The sequence below is a fragment of the Bidens hawaiensis genome, unplaced genomic scaffold (genome assembly GCF_021521415.1).
Source record: "Bidens hawaiensis isolate Kalapana, Puna unplaced genomic scaffold, B.hawaiensis_p1.1 tig00022375_1, whole genome shotgun sequence".
NCBI lineage: Eukaryota > Viridiplantae > Streptophyta > Magnoliopsida > Asterales > Asteraceae > Bidens > Bidens hawaiensis.
The window spans coordinates 1-5,833 of record NW_027493490.1 but is presented as its reverse complement, the minus strand read 5'-3'; the positions used below and the strand labels follow the sequence as shown (position 1 = coordinate 5,833).

Below are 5,833 nucleotides of genomic sequence, written 5' to 3'. Positions count from 1 at the left end.
TGTTGTCATCCAGACAAGGCAGACACTGTCTGGTGTTGTTTGAAAAACCTGGTAATTATAAATAGAGTGGCCCGCCAAAAAAGAGCAATGACCCGTCCAATCTCGTCTACGGATGGTTTGAAATGAACCCGTCCAGCTACTACTTCAAAATTAACTACCTGCAGGCATGGCAAGAAATCCTCCGTTACTTGGCGAAAATAAACAAAGTAGGTTTTGAAGACATTCCCCCTGAAATCTCGGCAAAAGAAGACACCTGGAAAACCGAAAATCCCCAAACAAAGGAATGGGATCAAGTCATTCTAGACTATTGGAACAGCAAGTGCCCGTTCAATCAAGTCTTTGAGATTGATTTTCCACCAAATGTAGACATGTATGCACGGGTGAGAGACCCATCAAATTCTAAAGACGGTGCTCCACCAAATGAAGACCCGCACCCAAGTTCACCGGATTTCACCATCGAATTCTGTGACATGACGGAGATGAAGAGGCACATGCCTAAAGAATTCCATTAAGTTGTGTGTTTTTATTTGTGTGCTTAATGTGTGCTTAAGAATAAAGCTTAATCACTCTTAAAGTGATATTAGCATGTAGGGTTTGTATTAAAATATCTACGTAACGTTTGGTACACATGAATAAGAGACGGAATGGAATGGACCATTGTGATGGAATGAAAAAAATGTGTTTGGTTGGTCAATGAATGAAATTACTCATTACCATGTTCATTCCATTCCATGTGTAATGGATGATTCCATTCCATTGTGCAACCAAACACCTCTTATTTCATTTCCACGCAATGAATCATTCCATTCCGCCTGTTATTACTGCATAACAAACGCTACCTAAATCCATTCCATACACCCCCTTGTATTTTTTTTCATTTCATCCCTTTTTCACAATATATAACCTCTACCACCCTCCCATCACTACTACCCATTGTCCTCTCACCACGACCACCACCACCCACCACCAACCATCGCCTCCACCGCCGGCCACCATCACCACCCGCCTCCGCCGCCCAACACCCACCTCTTCTGCCACAACCAACGATCCACCACCGCCTACCATCGTCGTCCACCGCCACCACCAACCACCCACCACCCCCTACGATTTTCGTTCACCACCGCCACCACCAATCATCGCTCCCAGCCATTACCACCGCCTGCCAGTTACTATTGCCACCGCCACCACCACCCACTATCACCACCACCAATCGCTCTCGCCCATCGCCACCGCCACCGCCGCCCACCACCCACTACCACCACCATTATTGCTCGTCGCGCACCACCACCATCCCACCGCCACTCACTACCAGTTTTATTTTTTCCGGCTTTTCTAGCTCAACTAAAAAAATATAATAATTCATTTCATTCCCACATGGTAATCAAACATGTCAGTAATGGTAATGATCAATTCCATTACCCAGTCCATTCCATTACCTCGCTCATTCCATTCCATCGCATATTCCATTACCTCATACCAAACAGACCCCTAGTGTTGTGTGATGTAAGCCATGATGTAATTTGCTAGTATGATGTTAGCAATGATCTCATGGACACCCTCCCTTGCCTATAAAAGGAGAGTTCCCCTTAGTGTATTTTTCATCCTTGGAAAGAAATAAAATCTTCTTCATATATATTTTTCTCTAACCTCTCTCTAGTTTCTCTCTCTAAAACTCTTTTGAGTCTTTTCTTTTTTATATTTTCCGGTGGGTTGTTTGAGGGTCCTCTCGAGTCTAAAAAGCCTAGCACTTGACGTTCATAAGATTTCCAAGCCAAGCTCTGCCTTGTGTCTTGAGGTTCTTACTGGTCTTCCTGAAGATCAGTCATACACTCCCCCTTTTTATAGGTAAAGATAGAAAAAAAATAATAATAAATTCCCAATGTTCAAATGCACAAACTCCAAAATTTCCATTCCCAAGGTTCACTTCACCTCCACGCCACCACACTCGTGGCCGCTCGCTCGCGATGCCACCAGCGGCTGGTCGTTGTTGTGTGTGCCGCTGACGTGGCTCGCGCCAGCCACTCACGAAGCCACTAAAGTGACCACAACGCACAGTCTTACATGCATTATACCTCCTATTTATGCTTTTGGTGTTCCAGATTTGGTTGAGTTATGTAAGTTTTCGATGTTTCCTAAAGAAAAGGCTAAAGCTTTTCATGTGGTTTGCTTGATTACGATATGGGGCCTTTGAAAGAGGCGAAATCCGTTAATACATAATGCGGCACCAGTACAACTACATAGTTTGGTGAAAGAGATAAAATTGTTTGGCTTTCTTTGGTTCAAACATAGGTCGAAGACGGTTGAGTTAACTTGGGAGGATAGGTAGTTCGGCGTGTTCTTTTCGGTTCATCTTCGTTTTTGGTGGTTATAACCGGTGGCTTCTAGCATCTTGTTAGAGTTTTAATAAAAAATGTGTTCCGTCTTTAAAGGAAAAAAAAGGCCACTTGAGATTTAAAAACACCACATTACTCAAATCAGTTCATTAAAACTGTATTACCACCTCTAGATATTTGATTAATAGTCACTTAAAAACTCATGAAAAGAGATGAAACCAGGCTATACAACCACACCATGGTGAGGACAAGGTGGTGGTGGTCATGGTGGTTGTTGCCCATAATGAAGTGAGACCAAAAAAATGGCATTTTCTCAATAATTTGGTCACGGTATTCCAGCTGCCTTCTTCAATACTAATTATAATAAGTGCAACCAAAAGACCAAAAATAAGCAAGGAATAAAGACCCTACAAGTTTTCAAACCAGTCACCTTTTATTTTGGGAATGTGCCTCCCCAGCAGACCACGAGCCACATATAACCGGTCGGGTGCACCCCCCTTGTCAAACAATCATGCTCCCCAGGAAAGAACTTAGCATGCCGAAAGAAAAGAGACGACATGGCATATGTTTCATAATGATGATCTTTAACTATCATAGAGTACACATAACAAAATTGTGAAAACATCACATGATTTAACTATAACAAAAATAAGGGAAAAAAATGATGAACAATAAATAAGCTCATTGTTCTTTCCGGGCTTTGGATCGGGCTGGTTTGGGCTTGATTATGTTACCAAGGAGGATCAAAACTATTGGGATGATGGTCCCAATGTAGTATACGCTTCCATATGCAGCGAGTGTTTCGTTTAGGCTTAATACCTGTGACATAAAAGCCCGGCTCTAATTGAAAGATTTTGGATATATAATAAAAGTAAAAATAATAAATTGAAATTCAGACTAACCATAAAACCGACGCATGAGTAGTTTAGAACAAGAAGCGTGTACGCGAAGTTCATGAGCATTAATATCTTCTTCACGACTGGTGGGGCCGCCTGCTGCCATCTGTAAATGGCTGCTCGTAGACAATAAAAATAATAATGATATTCATTTAAAATAAGCAGATTTTGGGTTGTCAAGTCTAACCCGTTAAAAAAAGGTCATGTTCAGGTTGATCTGTTTAATTAAACGGCTCATGTTCCACTTGACCTTTTAATTAAACGGGTTCGTGATTGGGTTGACCCGTTTAGCCCGTTTAACTAAACAGGTCGACCAACATATCTGTTTAACCCACTTTGTACAACCCACCAACCGACTAACACGTCGACCAGCTGATATTCTTGTGTTTGGGTGGGCATGGGGGAAACACGCCTGTGTGGATCTTACAGGAGTGTCTCCTCTTGTTGGGCAGGGACCGTGGGTTTGATATGGGTCAGGCTGCGATGAAGGCTCAATCGGGCAAAGTTGTTAAACACGAGAAAGCTTGTTTAGAGAATCAACATGTATTTCTCCCGTTTGCTTTTAATACATTTGATTTTCTGACCCCAGAGTTGTGAATATTTTAAGTAGGGTTTAGCGTGTCGTACACGAAACCTCTTCGGCCCCGAGGTCCCAAAGCTTCGTTTTTAGTAGGATTGACTTTGCTATTCAAAAGGGGGTGCGGCGCAGCTTGTTGCCCATTTGCCTGCCATTTTTATTGTAATCGTTTTGTACTTATTATTTAAATGTCTCTTAATTAATTACATGTAATATTTATTAACACGTTTATAAATTGATTATTACCCCCTAACCCGTTTGACACGCATAAACAATTGGGTTAAATGGGTCATGTTTGGGTTGAGCTATTTACCCCTTTAGTTAAGCAGGCCACGTCAATCCGCCAACCTATTTAGTTATAAAAGTCGACCCACTAACCCATTTAACCCATTTTTTACGACCCACCAATCCGAGTAACATATTTACAACTTGATTATTACCCACCAACCTGTTCGACACGTATAATAAATAGGTTAAACAGGTTGTCTTTGGGTTACAGAAATCTAAGTGTGTACAGATTGAGGTCGATCTTTCTGACAAAAATAAACGGGTTGTATTCGGTTTCAACAACTCAACCTGTGAACCCAACAACCCGACACAATACACGATTCACATTGGTTGACCCCTATGTTACTTTACCTCTTGACCCGGCTATCATCAAAGCTGATTGAACAAAGAAAATCATGTATCCCGGATATAATCCCTGTGGTAGTAATAAACCCACTTCAGATTTGTAAAAAACATAATAAATTAATTGATTAATTAATATAAATAAATTTAACTTGAAAGTTTAAACTTACATGCCACACAGCGCTAACCGTCTGTGTTGCTAGCAATTGGAAAAACCCGGGCTTCTTTCCTTTTTGGACTAGTCGGTCATAAACGTCTAATAAGATATAGATATATTATAAAAAAATATCACATACTATATAAACTTAACCAAAAAAAATTAGTTAGTTAATAACTTACAATGACGAAGCCATGTGCTGACTTGGATATTCCACACAAGCGGTAACTCAACCGAACTCTTTGCAAACTCGACACCTAGAACATCAACAATTTTTGCACGGTCCCAACGGGCCTTGGGGGGTGGGGGGGAAGAATCGGTCCAACCACTAAACCCGAAATAATAATAGAAGCTTCTGAAATGGACCAAATGAAATAATATTTCCAACGGGCCGTAAAGGCCGCCATGTATTGGTAACTCAAACGCTTCGCAAATCCCCATTCTTGATATACGGGCTCACTGAACCGTGAAAGTGGATAACTTGGCACAAGATATAAGTACAAGCCCGAAGTAGAGCTTTAAGTGTGGGCACGAGTGGCGATGGTGTACCTTTTTCAGATTTTGCCCAAATCAAAAATAAATAGTAATCTTTTAGTTATATTATTAATTATAGCCAAAATGAGAGCAAAAAACAGGATTATATTATTATATTAATTATTACCCCCTTTCTTTCGGTCCAATCCAAGTAATCTTTAACTTCATAAACCGGGCCCGCAAAATGACTTCCACAGCATAAACAATATCCGACATACTCGATTAAAGATGGCAACTTAAGTAAACGGTTTTTCTTTTGGGACTCACGAAGATCTTCCTCTTTTAATAGCCCGTCATTGTAGTTAATCGCACATGAAATCACTTTCAATGTTATCACCATAAGAGATCCTGTATACAACATTATATATAAATTAGTTGCATAAAATCGAGAGTTTATCGGATAAGTAAGCATACAAACATATGTTTGATCCTCAAAATTTTAGAAACTGTATTTGAACCTCAATATTTTAATTTATTTTTATATTTTTACTCATGGTGCTCCTTGTTTATGCAAAACCTCAACGGGTTGTTTTTAGTGCGAGTCAAAACTGGTCAAACAGGGTTGACTTGGAAGCAGCATTTTCCAATTTTTTATATAAACTTAATATGCTTAATGAAATTACATGAACTTTGTTAGTGAAGAAACGTGGATCTACTCCCTGGTAGCAGATCTACTTTCCTCGGGTGTGATTATATTATTTCACCG

General features: G+C 40.3%; 1 pseudogene across 1 annotated transcript; it reads right to left on the bottom strand.

Moving 5' to 3' along the window:
• Positions 1 to 2,869: 2,869 nt before the first annotated feature.
• Positions 2,870 to 5,475, bottom strand: LOC143565496 (lysophospholipid acyltransferase 1-like; annotated as a pseudogene). The gene is made up of 6 exons (XR_013141081.1): positions 5,346 to 5,475; positions 4,776 to 5,109; positions 4,607 to 4,692; positions 4,446 to 4,509; positions 3,236 to 3,345; positions 2,870 to 3,152 (listed from the first exon to the last, which is right to left on the bottom strand). The product of XR_013141081.1 is annotated as a lysophospholipid acyltransferase 1-like (transcript).
• Between the last annotated feature and the right edge of the window lie 358 nt (positions 5,476 to 5,833).